This window comes from Artemia sp. Qi Xiang Cuo, chromosome 17 (genome assembly GCF_049724085.1).
Source record: "Artemia sp. Qi Xiang Cuo chromosome 17, ASM4972408v1, whole genome shotgun sequence".
In the NCBI taxonomy this organism is placed as follows: domain Eukaryota; kingdom Metazoa; phylum Arthropoda; class Branchiopoda; order Anostraca; family Artemiidae; genus Artemia; species Artemia sp. Qi Xiang Cuo.
Window position 1 is genome coordinate 59,441,093 of NC_142810.1, and position 13,106 is coordinate 59,454,198.

Below are 13,106 nucleotides of genomic sequence, written 5' to 3' on the forward strand. Positions count from 1 at the left end.
CTATGTGTTCAGCGAAGTCAACATCAGAGAGTAGCCGGTCTCCAAACTGAAGACCAAACTGAAGGTGATTTGTCATGCTAGTCATACCGTAGTCTATGGCCCAGTTGAAGAGCTCGGAAGCGGCGATGCAATCTTGCTGGACGCCTGTCTTTACTGAGAATGTGGGATTGCATCTTCCATTGACTTGCATGCAGCTCTCCGTATCGTCATACAGCTTTTCGAAAAGCGAACAATATTTCTGGGGTTGGCCTCTAGTTCTCAGTATCAGCCAGAGCAACGACGATCTACAGAATCGAAGGCAGTCTTAAAGTCCACCAATGCGATTTACGCTTTTCGGTGGAACTCTCGCCTCTTCTCCATCAACTGGCGCATAGCGAAAATTTGCTCCGTAGTCGACCTGCCGGGCATGAACCCGGCTTGCTGTACACCTTTCTACGCAGAAAGGTGAAGCACCTCTTCAGGAGTGACATGGCAAAGAGCTTACCAGGAACGAGAGAAGCATGATCCCACGATAGTTGAAGCATATTTGACGACAGACCTTGCGTCTCCAGAGCCAGAAAATGTGATGCCAATACACCAGTATTTCAGTTTGCTTTCCGTCACCCATACGACTGATAAGATCAGCTGAAGCCACAAAATAATCACAGCCACCCCGTACTTGAGGAGCTCTGCAGAAATAACGAAAACATTTTTACTTAGCCATTTTACAGCATCTTGGATCTCATAGGTGGTATAAGGTTGTGATAAGAGGTCGGTAGTAGCCTCTGCGGCCATGGCTGTTTGAATCGGGTCTGGGTCGGGATGAGCAACTGCTGAGGCGTTCAGAAGCATTAAGAAGTGACTATCCGAGATTGTAATATAATCAATCGTGGTATTTTTCTAGCCATCGTTACTATACCAAGTATCTTTATGTATATCTCGTCTCTGAAAGAGCGTGTTTGATATGACCATATTATGCACATTGCAGAGTTGGAGGAGCCTTTGCCCGTTGTCATTCAGTGGATCCGAAGTCATAGGGCTGAGAAAATTTCTCCTCCCACCCTCCCTGTCATTAACCGTCTTTTAAAGGTGTCCGAGTAGAGTGACAATGTCCTGGGGTGGAACTCTAGACAGGGTCACTGAGAGCTCTGTGTAGAACTGATCCTTCACTTCCACAGAACTCGGATTGGTGGGAGAAAAGCATACAATAATTGTCCACTTTCCTTGCTTGTGCTGGATCAGAGCCATCAGTATTCTATCTGAGATTTGCTTATCAGAGAAAAGGCATTTTTTTTGCTCTGGCGTTCAGTTCGAGGCTTGCACCGTTCGTCTTAGTCTTTAGGTTCACCAGACCAAATCATATGATATCCTTCACTAGTATCCTCGTACTCTCTTCCGACATGGCAAGTTTCCGTGAGCCCAGCCACAGCTACACTGAAGCGTTTAAGCTTCAATGTAGCAAACATTGATTTAGCTCCGGGAAAGTTGAGTGTGAGTACGTTCCAGGTGGAGAGGTGTAATGCCCCTTGATCAAGAAGGTTCATTCGGGGGTTTGAAATTAGTCCAGGGACATGCTGGGGTCATGGAAGGTAAAGAGGAGTTTGTCATCCGAGGGAGTTTCATCGTTATACGTTACGGTAAAATATTTCAGGTGGAGGGTTGCAGGCCCAACCTACCCTAAGTCCGGGATCTGATCAGAGCTAGAATTATCCTGTATACTGAGAATCCCTGGGTTGGGTGGGCTCCACCCAACTCATCCAGTTGAGGCTGCCCATTAACATGGAGTGCTTAGTTAGGGGAAACTTTATATCCAGAGGCACAAGGTCAGCAGACATAGTCTGCCTTATCCTGGACGAACTCCATGGACTCATATGGGTAATCATGTCTTCAGCTAAACTGTTTTTTTTTTCAATTTTATAAAGCAAGTTTTCTTAACCGATAACAAGGAGCAACGTTGAGACTTAAGACAAACAGTAATTATTCCGAATATGAGGGAGATGCCCCTTCCTCGTTCCGTAGCTCGTTATGCTAAAGATTCTTAGCACTTTAAAAAGCGTCTTTTTTTATGTCAGACGACCTTTGTGTTTCAGTAGTCCTTCTTAAGGATTTGGGACAAAAAGTCAAACTTCAGTGCATAGAGCAAGGGATTTTGGAGGGGGTATCCCCCTAAATACAGAAAAATTCCTATTTGTTTTAACATAAATGTTACTCCTTTTTGCAGTTGAAAACACTTGTTTTTATTTAATTTCTGATCGTTTTTCAGATTATGCTGGGATATCTACCTCCCCCTTTATGGGAAATTATTCCCGCGAAAAACTCCTCCTGCGGTGAAAAATCCACCGTAGAAAATTCCTCTCACCTAAAATCCTCTGAGAAATTCCCCCTGGGCACTTTCCTCCTCGCTGGAAATTTCCCCCTGACAATTCCCTCTTCGCTAGAAATTCCTCCCTTGAAAATTTCCTGCGGACAATTTCCATGAGATACTTCTCCTTACTTTTATTGAAAAAAGCTTGTTTTTGTATTTGGTTCTCTGTTTGTCAAATAATGCGATAAATCCCATCCTCCCTCGTGGAAAATTGTTCACGTAAAATCCCCCCCCAGTGGGATGTTCTTGCGCGGAAAACTCCCTCAGGAAAAGTTTCTCCCGCGGGGAATCCCCTACGGAAATTTTCCAACGACAATTTTCCCTTCGCTGAAAATTTCCCCCTGACAATTCCCCTGGAACATCCTCTCCACAGGTCAAATTGAGTAGGCAAAGAGAAAATAATTCAAATAAAAAAAAAGTCCGTATATGCATTCTGGCAAATTCTCCTGTGTAAGATTTTCCCTGGAGAATTCCCGCTCAGAAACGTTTCTCCTAGCAGAAAATTCTCCCCTTGGAAAATCTCATCTCCCCAGCAAAAAAATGTCCGTATATTTCCAAATAAAAAATACTATATGTAAACAATGCGTAAATTACATAACATACAATCCTTTCCCAGGGGCTGGCGAGGGGGTCATGTCATTGTCATCCGTAGAGGCATAGTTACTGGATCATTCAACTATTCTGAACAAAATGACTATCTCAAAATTTTAATAGGATGTCTTTGGGGGAAAAAGGGAGTGGGAGGGGGTTAGTTGCCCTCTAACATTCTTGGTCAGCTAAAAAGGGAACTGGATAAAAGAACAAATAAATGCACATTTGCGTGATCCTTCTCCATGCAAAAATTCAAAATACTTCATTTTTGTACATACAAACTTGAAAACCCTACAGTACTGTTTCTAGATATACTGAATCTGATGGTGTGATTTTCATTAAGATCTTTTGACCTTATGGGTGTTTTGGTCCTTTTTCGAAAATCCGGCAATTTTTTCTCCGGCTCTTTGCTTTTGACGGATAATATTAAACTTAGTAAATTTTACAAATTTGGGATCAGCAAAAAAAAGTCAATTCTTTTGATGCATTAATTGTTATCAAAACTCCTTCTTTTGGAGTTTTGGATATTATGGGGCCGAGTTGCTCCTTATTCATAGTTCGTTACCTTGCTTGCAGTATTTTCCCTTTATTGTTAGAATAAACATAATAGTAGTTATCATTATACCTGAATAAGTTTCTTAATACCATGAAAACATTTGTTAACAGGGCAGCTTTTTTCAAAATTTTACTTTTCAGTTTCTCTAAGGGACTGAAAGAAGAAGCATTCACTAAATTTACTTCAACTTCAACAAGGCTCCTGCTGTTTTTGGGCGGCGCAGAGAGCGTCGCAACTCTGCTTCCACAAGATGATCGGTCTACTGCTAAGAGTGAGGCCTCTTCGACAGCTCTGTTAGTGATTTTCGGGAGTTTTTCGACACCATATTTCCAGATTTTCTGGGGTTTGAATCTTGGTCGGAACCAGCCATGAGCTTTTGGGTTGTAATTGTAAACTATTCGGGCTGGGGTTGTCATCGGCAGACGTAGGACGTGTCATAAGTACCTGAGCTTTGCTTGTAAAATCGTCCCACCAAAATTCCTCAATCTAGTGGAGCTGTTTCGTCTAACAGATGTCTGTCATGTTGAGGGTTGAAGATTAAAAGGGCCATGTTTCCACTGCATAGAGGAGAGCCGAGCTTACGAATGTGAATTTGCGTCTATATGCACCTACAATGTGCGGTATTTTCCAGAGAGTGTCGAAACTTCGATAATTGACGAGGCTTTTGATATTTGGCTGCACAGCTTTTCATCTATGGGGAAAACATGGAGCCAAGGTAAAAGAAGTTTCTTACAAGTTCAACCGGAGCTCTGCAGACAGTTATGTTCTCAGAAGGTGATACTGGCCTTGGGGCTCATTTGCCATTATCTTAGTTTCGAGCCAGATAGTTTTCAGTCCCACTTTTGCTGTCTCGTTCCAAAGAGTATGGGTAGCTAATGCTGGTACCCATACTCTTTGGCTTCAAGGACTTCCAGAGCATCAAGACAATTGGTTGATTGAATCGGCAACGAGAGCAAGATCTTCTGTGAAGCCGGCATTCGTCGGACGCAATCTCCAAACAGGAGCACTCAAGAGGGAGATTTTAAACGTCCAGATAAGAATTTTTCGCCATAGAGATTTCAAAGGCATGGTGCTAGAGAAACAAAGTCCTGTGTTGGTGCCATGTGCCACCTTACGATGCGCTCTGAAAAAAAATTTATGCTCAGCACATTGATGTAAGTATTAGCTTTCAAATGAGCTCATAGTCAGCTAATGCTGGCTATGCGCCCCACTAATGCTGGACAAATAAAAAGATTCTAAAAGAGTCATATCTGCGTTTCCAGCTCTTTTTAAAAATTCCCAAAAAGTTGTTTCCGTAATTAACTTTAATTGTTAACATAACATGAGTAATGTCAAAATAATTTTTTCTATTCTTGTTTTCATCTGGCATGTTTTTTTAGAACGTGCTTTCAGTTTTCACTTGTTAAGGGGGCTATGACAGGGAGTACAAGATATGGAAAGTTTTTGTAAACCACCAGTCAAGGTTTTTGAACTATGGATATTACAATGGTACCGTCTTTGTGCATCTCAACCATTCCACTCCAAAATGGCACCACAAACTACTGTTCTTCGTACTGATGGTGGTATTGATAGCGCTAACACTTTAAGATGGCGTTATTAAGAGGAATTTACAAAAAGATGCGTAGACAAAGAATCATCTTTCAAACGAGCCATTAGAAACTTCTGTAAGAACGACGAAAGAAATATACGATTATGAAAGATTATGCAGTGCTCTAGTAGGACGAAAGAAAAGAAAAAAGAACACATATCAGTGATTCCCATGCAGAAAAGTTAATATTCTTGCTATTGAAGGTGCGAGACTATAGTTATCCTGTGCGGGGTTTTTGACCATACTGATTTCAGTGGTGCAATTTTTGTTTAGAATTCATGCTATTCCGAAGGTTTTCAGGACTTCCCCTAACTCGGTCTTTGGAATAAACTTTTGCTATTAAAATTAATCAACATACCATTTACTCAGTTACCATTCTTGGTAACCATTCAGTTACCATTCAGTTACCATTCTTGGTAGTTAATCAGTTACCATTCCTGGATCAGGTTTAAGTGACAATTCTTTCTCCCTGGACAGTTTTTTTTATGTGTTCCTAAACTTCCGGTTAGTGTGGGCCGTGGTTGCAGCTATCCCTTCAATCATGATGGACTTAGCTAAAAAGGTCCACTTTGCAGAATCAGGTTTGCAAAATTCCGAGTTCATCGGCTAATGTCACTTCATTTCCTCTCTCTCCGTCTCTCACTTTTATCACACTTATGTTTATCGCTGTTCTTGTTTCTTAGCCATATGCTTCTCGGACAAGTGTAAGCCCCTTGAGCCTATAGGGCATTTATTACATATGGTATTATTCTTTTGTAAATCAACTTCAATAATAATAATAAAATAACACACATATTTAATGAAAACAGTGGCTGCCTTTTATTTTATTGATTTTTCATTAATTCGAATCACTATTTTTCTTATTATTATTGCTGATTGTTAAAGGGGTTGACACTCTCCAAGCATGTCAAACATACTCGAGGGGTTTCGTTTCTTTTCTTTTTGTTCTCTTTTTAAATAAATCCCATATTTAATGAAAAAAGTGTGCCTTTTAGTTATTAAATGGTCATGGGCTTCTCAGACAACCGTATTCCTTTTGAGTCCATGGCGTACTGTATTTGGAACTCCATTTTGTAAGTAAGTTTCAACTAAAAGAAAAATCAAAAAGAGAAAACAATCTTTAAATTCTTTGATTTCGATCCGAGATCTGTCTGGTATTTTGTTTTGTTTTACCTGAACTTAAAAAAAAGAAAAAAAAATGCTGGCTCGCCTAAACAAATAGCTCGAAAAAAGGTCAAAAAACTGTTTTTTGTCAATAACTTGAATTTTACAGCCGTGTGTCACTAGACCAAAGGACCCCTAATGTACACAACCAATTTATGTTCCGAGTGTTGTCCCGCCAAAAAGAAATTTTCCAAAAATATTTTTCTAATAGACTTGAAACTTATGCCCTTAAACCCTCCGGTCCAGGGGACGCTAGTGGACAAGAAAAGGATCAAAAGAGTGTACAAGTCAGAGTGTACATAGCATCCATTAAAGCTGTATTACTGCACGCGTACGGGACGTGACCGTTCAAGGTAGAAGAGACTAGAGCTTTGGACGCGTCCGCTCACCCTTGCCTTCGTGGTACACTCCGACTTAACAGGGGGTCTAGGGTTTCCATTACCGAAGTAAGAAGCCGTTGTAGCCAGTCTAAAGAGCCATCTCTCGTCGTCAAAAGACATCACCTAAAGCTCTTTGGACGCACCTTGTATTACCCCAAAAGTACGATATATCTAGATATCCTCTTGAAAACGACAGCGGGAAGCACAGAAAAAGAATCTTTGATAAAAATTCAAAGAAGACCTAGAACCATGGGAAGACTTCCGGAGGCATATTGTCATATGCCTCTGGAGATGGGACACATGCATATCGGAGGTGGGACAGGGACTGGCTGAAGATCACCAGGGAATCTGCAGCCAACAGATTGAAGTGGTCGTCGGAAGTAATTCCAAAATCAATTGGTGCCAGTCAGGATAGTTTATTTATTATATTTAGAAATATATTTAGTTGAGTTGTGGCAGACTTTTGCAGAAAGCCTCTTTAAGATAATACAAAAATTAAAACTAACAGAAAAAACGAAGTTTTAACGAATAGCAGAGGAAGTGCGGTAATTTAGTTTGAGGTGGATAGAAAGTTTACTTACTGGCTAAGATTAAAGGTAAGCGATTGCAACCATGGCAGCCAGTGCCTGTAACTGGTTCCTGTCATGACATCTATCAAGTTAAAGTTTTGATTTTATTTGTGCAGTTGTTTCATTTAGTTTCAATTATATAGTCAATTAGATTAGAGGGAAAAGGCAGTACTCGATTCAGCTCCCCTCTCCCCCGTTTTCCAAAGATTTGAGATTTTTGGCATTTTTTTTTATAATTTTTTATATTGGCCTTATTATTCTCCTTTTTGTTACATTTTGTTGCAATGCTCTATCTCTCGTGTAAGCAAACCTTTGCGTATGTGTATGTTCTATTTGTCCGAATTGCTAAAAATTGCTATTTTTAATAATCATTATTTTTTTTACTATTATAATTTTAAAATTATTATTTACGTTATTTATATTATTTACTGCTTTTATTATTTACTATGTAATACTATAATTGTTATTATCATTTCAATTACTTAAATAATTACGATTAATATTATTTTTTTTTAATTATTATTAGTTTAATAATTACTTAAAATTTTTATTTATTATTCTCGTTATTCATGGGAAAATGGTTCAGTTTTATTTCTATTCGTAGTGGTAGGAGCTTCAAACACTTACAATTACTTTTTTTCAGTTTGTGTTTCAATATTTATTGAATGCTCTTTACGCCTCTCCTCTAAAGCTGGCCTGAATGACTCTCTAGAAAAAATATAATAATAATAATAATAATTTTATTTCAACTCTTCAAGCAAATATATATAAATGCTCGAAGGAGTTATAAAAACGAAAGAAAAAAATTAAGAAAAAATCACAGAACGCTACAAAACAAAATTAAACTGCGATAACTATGTAAAAGAGAAAACAAAGGAAATCAAAATCAGGATTTTAATGCAGAAGACTAGCCAATGGAAAGTCGTGTATTGTTCTATTTCGACTTTTGAAACGGGTATACAACTCAACCATTTTCTCACTTATCTCAAAAACATAGTACCTCTGCGAAACATAAGAGTTTCTGAACCATATGGGAATTCCCAATAAATATTTGCAATACCGAAAAAAAATTGAACGAATTTGGTTACATTCGGTTTTACTAAAGCAATTCCATAAAAGGGTTAAAAAAAAGACATGTGGCGCGAACATGGCGTTACAGAGACGACTTTAGTTCGTGCTAGCATACCGTAAGTTTTCATCAGTTTTTCTTTAAGTGCTGCAATAACCAGAAATATACTAGAGTGCATAGCTGCAATAACTAGAGTGCTGCAATAACTTTAAGTGCTGCAATAACTAGATTTTTAGTAGCTTTGATAGAATTCCCATACCGGAGTCAGAGATACTCAAACTTATCCTTTTGGAGGATAAGTCTTTAACATGCACTGTCTGGTGCTTTGAACTAAGATAAAACAAAATTTAATACCCCCCTAAGAGTCAGAACCTGCGTACGAACCGATTAAACCATTACAACATACTTAATATCTATTTGGATCCTGGGTATATTCAAATCATATTGATACCCGCAATGCTTTCTCTAATCTTGTAAAAAAAAGAAGTCAGAAGGGTATAATTGCTTTCTGTTTTGGTATTGTGCATATGTATTTTGTCGGCAAATAGTCATAAATTATAGAGAGAAGGCAATAAACGTGCGTGGTTCATTTCGATGTTAATTTATATTCAGGATTTTCAGACCCCTTTTGCCGATTATGGTTGTAATTTTGAAGAGAAAATGTTTATCAGGTTTTCTAGTCAAATTTTAGCAGCATTGGTCACGGTCATTTTTTTTTTTTTTACTACCCTAAAGCAGTTTTACATGCGTTTATTATTGTTTTTATCATTGTTGTGCCATTTATTCCAGCTGCTATGTTTCTTAGCAATTTTTTTTAGCTTACGGAGAAAATCCTTGGATCCTTCTCGCTCTCCCTGGGAGTCAAAGTTTGAATACAGATCTGACGAAACCAGTGGTTCCCAACAGATTTAGGGCCTTGCCCTACCTAGGTATTTCTAGAATCATGATGTCTCGTGACATTTAAATTTTGTTATTAAAAATTTTAATCCTAAAGGGACCACCTAAAGAGAGCTTAAAAGACTATTTACTAGGTATTTTTTAGGGGGGGGGGGGGTCGTCCTCTGCACATATTTTGTACTAATAAAAATATTGTCCTTATAAAATACCTTTAAATACAATGCATAACGTTATTGCAATACTATCATGTATTTTTTTCGACCTTTAAATGTAGTCGAATCGGACGTCATTCACATGAAAAATGTTTCTTTCAAAAAATAAGAATATAAAGTAAAGAATAAAAATAAAAAGAATAATATTCTTTATATAAATATAAAGAATAAAAGCCAGCCAAATGGTACACGTCCTGCCCAGGATCCATCAAAATATTACTATGCCCCACCATTGGGGCCTGCATCCCACGTTGGGATTCACGGGACTGAACCGTTAGAGTATACAAATTTTAAAAATGTTTTCTATTTTGAGTAGTTTTTTATTTGTCAGGACATAAACAGGAACGGAAAAAAATTGTATTTTTGATGAAGGTTTACAAATAAGAGTGGTTCTAGTTCACTCTCCTCTCAAGCCATCTAAGTGGCTTGAGCGTCATTTTTATTTTACTGAAAACAATATGCATTTTGAACAGTGTGGATTAAATTGTCAAAACGTTGACAAAAAGAAAATAAAACCACCATAATAATCAAGTTGACTTGAATGAACTACTAAAAACAAACTGATTGCTCAACTTATTATGGGATGTATTTTTTGAAATTTCACTAATTTTTATTTTTCCAATGCTGTAATTATAAAAGAGAAAATTTTCAAAATATAATTTGTTTTAAGTGAGGGGCAAATGACTCTGTAGCCCTTATAAAGCTTTCCGGGCAGTAGCCCTACTATTGTTTGTGGTAATGTTGTTCGTTTTAAGTTCGATTTGGCTATTCACTTTTATTTCTGTTCGTTTTAGGATCCAGTTGTGAATTTAAAGCAATGTCTGTTATTTTTGATGCGGTTATTGATTTAATTTATTCTGTTTGGGTTTCATTCATTCATTGATAGTAACTTCTCTCCGTTTTAAGTATGAATTATTTTATGACCTTGTTTTTACTCGTCATAGGTTTTAGTAGGCCTATGGTTTTTTTTACTTTTCTTCGAAAAACTTCCCTTTTCAGACTCATTTTTAAAAATATATTTTTGTTCGTTTTAATTGACATAGTTTTATTCTAGGTTAATAGTTCTCTTTTTCAATTTGATGCTGAAGAATCAAAATGTTGTATTGTATTTTCCATTATGGAAAAAATTTCAACATTGAGTCAACAGTAGATTTGAGTAATAAATTTGCAATAATAATTTTACCATTAGAACTTTTGGGGGGATGGAGAGAGGCAATATTGATCGTACGAGATTGAACCCCTATCTTGTAGCCATCTTTGACAGCACACATATCTTAATCGACCACTTTATTAAAATAATTTTTTATATTATTTGTGTTTTATATTATTTTTATTTGTATTATATGTATTTTGTTGCAATTATTCGTTTGTTTGAATAAATGCATGTCAAGGTCATTTACTAAAAAGAGTTCTAAGATGACGTCACGAATAAATACAACCAGATTTGATTCCTGAATCTTTTGTCAAACAGTTCATGGTAACGAACTGTAAGTAAGAAGCGACGCGGCTCAATAGTAACCGAAAATCTAAAAGGCGAAGTTTTGATACCAATAGATATATCAAAGGAATTGGCATATTATGCTGATTCGAAATATATAAGTTTCATTAAGTTTAGCGTAATCTATCAAAAGCTACGAGCCTGAAAAAATTTGCCTGATTTTAAAAAAAGGGAAAAACTTCTGACTGTTCTGGCAAAAGTCAAAGAACCTTAATGAAAATCACACCATCAGATTCAGCGTATCGGAGAACTCTACTGTAGAGGCTTCAAGGTTCTATCTGCAAAAATGTGGAATTTTGTATTTTTTGCCATAAGAAAGATCACAGATGCGTGTTAATTTGTTTTTTTTTCCAGGGGTGATTGTATCGACCCAATGGCCCTAGAATATTGGGAGAGGGCTCATTCGAATGGAAATGAAAAGTTCTAGTGCCCTTTTTAAGCGACCCTAAAAATTGGAGGGTAACTAGGCCCTCTCACACGTTCCTTTTTTTCCAAAATTGTCCGATCAAAATTTTGAGATAACTAATTTTGTGCAGCTTAGCTGAATGGCCAAATAACAATGCCTTTGGAGATAACATCACCCCCCACAACCCCTGGAGGAAGGTCTTTAAGTTATAAATTTTCCCATTGTTTGCGTCTAGTATTTGTTATTGGTAAGTATGTATACATTTTTCGGGTGGAGGACGATGCAAAATATGAAACAGCTGGAAACTACCAATCCCGACGTGCTTGACAATTTTCAGAACGGGAACCATGTTATCCGCAGATCCGAAAAATTTTGGGCGGGCCTGTCGTCAGATCTGGTTATTGAGCAGGTCCTCATGCGCTCGTTGAAAACTAACGGTGGTCTTACAAGGGGAAGCGGCATGAGTGAGTTGCAGAGGCTGACTTGGTTACTCTCAGCACCAACTTGTAGTGCAATTAATTCGTCGATGCAAACTTTTGCTAAGGTCCAATACGAGACGAGCAAAAAGCACAAAGAAGTTCACAATCCTGTTTGTCCACACCTTTCTTGGGTGTGATTCAGCTTCTCGTATCTATGGCTTTGGGAAGTCAGCGGGACTAGAGCTTCTGATAAAAAACAATGATTTGTACGAATCCGTATAAATTTTTATAGATCAACTATCCACCTAGCACGATACTTCATCAGCTGGGGAGATGGCAATGATGCTTTTATTTAAGTACCGAGGCTCAAGTTCAGCCCAGGCTCAGTTGCGTTATCTCAGACCGATTAATAACGCCACAGTACATGCTTTTCATGTTTAGTCTGTTTTGCTCTTTCCCGATACTGCTACGTGCAGCTCCCTCTTGTTTCTAATTTATTTGACCGTTTGATCATGAAAAACTATGGGATGTAATCTCGACCATGGCCAGTTCGGTTGCGTACTTCAGAATGGATTATATCGCCCTATTTTTGGTGAACTCCCCGCGGCCCCCAACTCTCTCGTCGCAGTTTTTCGCTTTAACTGCAAAACCGACTGCTCGAATATTCGATGCACTTGCAAAAGAAATGGCATGAAATGCACCTGGGCCAGTGGAGCTTGCAAGGGAACAAGTTGTGCGAACTGTGTTACAACTGAGTTTCTCGGAGTTGATAATCCCGAAGATAACGAAGATCTATGAATATTGATAGTTCGTTTTTTATCACATTTGTATATTATATAACTTAAAAAGTTGAGAATGTTTTAATCGTTAATTAAACCATCAAAATAGGTGATAGTTGTCATTCTACATTTTAAGGCCGGTTTCTTTCAGATTCAGCGTGGTTTAACACTGGATGAGAAAATTCACCCTCCTCCTGCATACTTCCCTTTTAAATATTGATAACCGTTGTTTATCCTTGCAGTTAGAGATCATTTTCAGATTCAGCGTACTTTATTACCTCTAAATGCATATTATTTTTTGTGGTTCTACGCATTTCTGCAAAAGACATATTTCTCCTCCTCGTTATTTACCTCAACCCAAAAAAAACGTATTTGTGAAACAGCTAGATCAGCAAACTTTGCATATTCGGAATCAGCACATTTTTCCGTGACGGGTAGTCAAAGAATAATTTCTATTGCAATTTGTTCCGGGTTAGGCCCTTTTTTTCACACACTTCCTGGACTACGTAGCCTATTGAAAATTTGCACTTTACTGAAAAAATATAAATGTTTTTACTTTTATAACTTTAATAAATCAAATAATATTAACATTTTGATTACTAAATATCAGTATATGGATATTAAAATGACAATG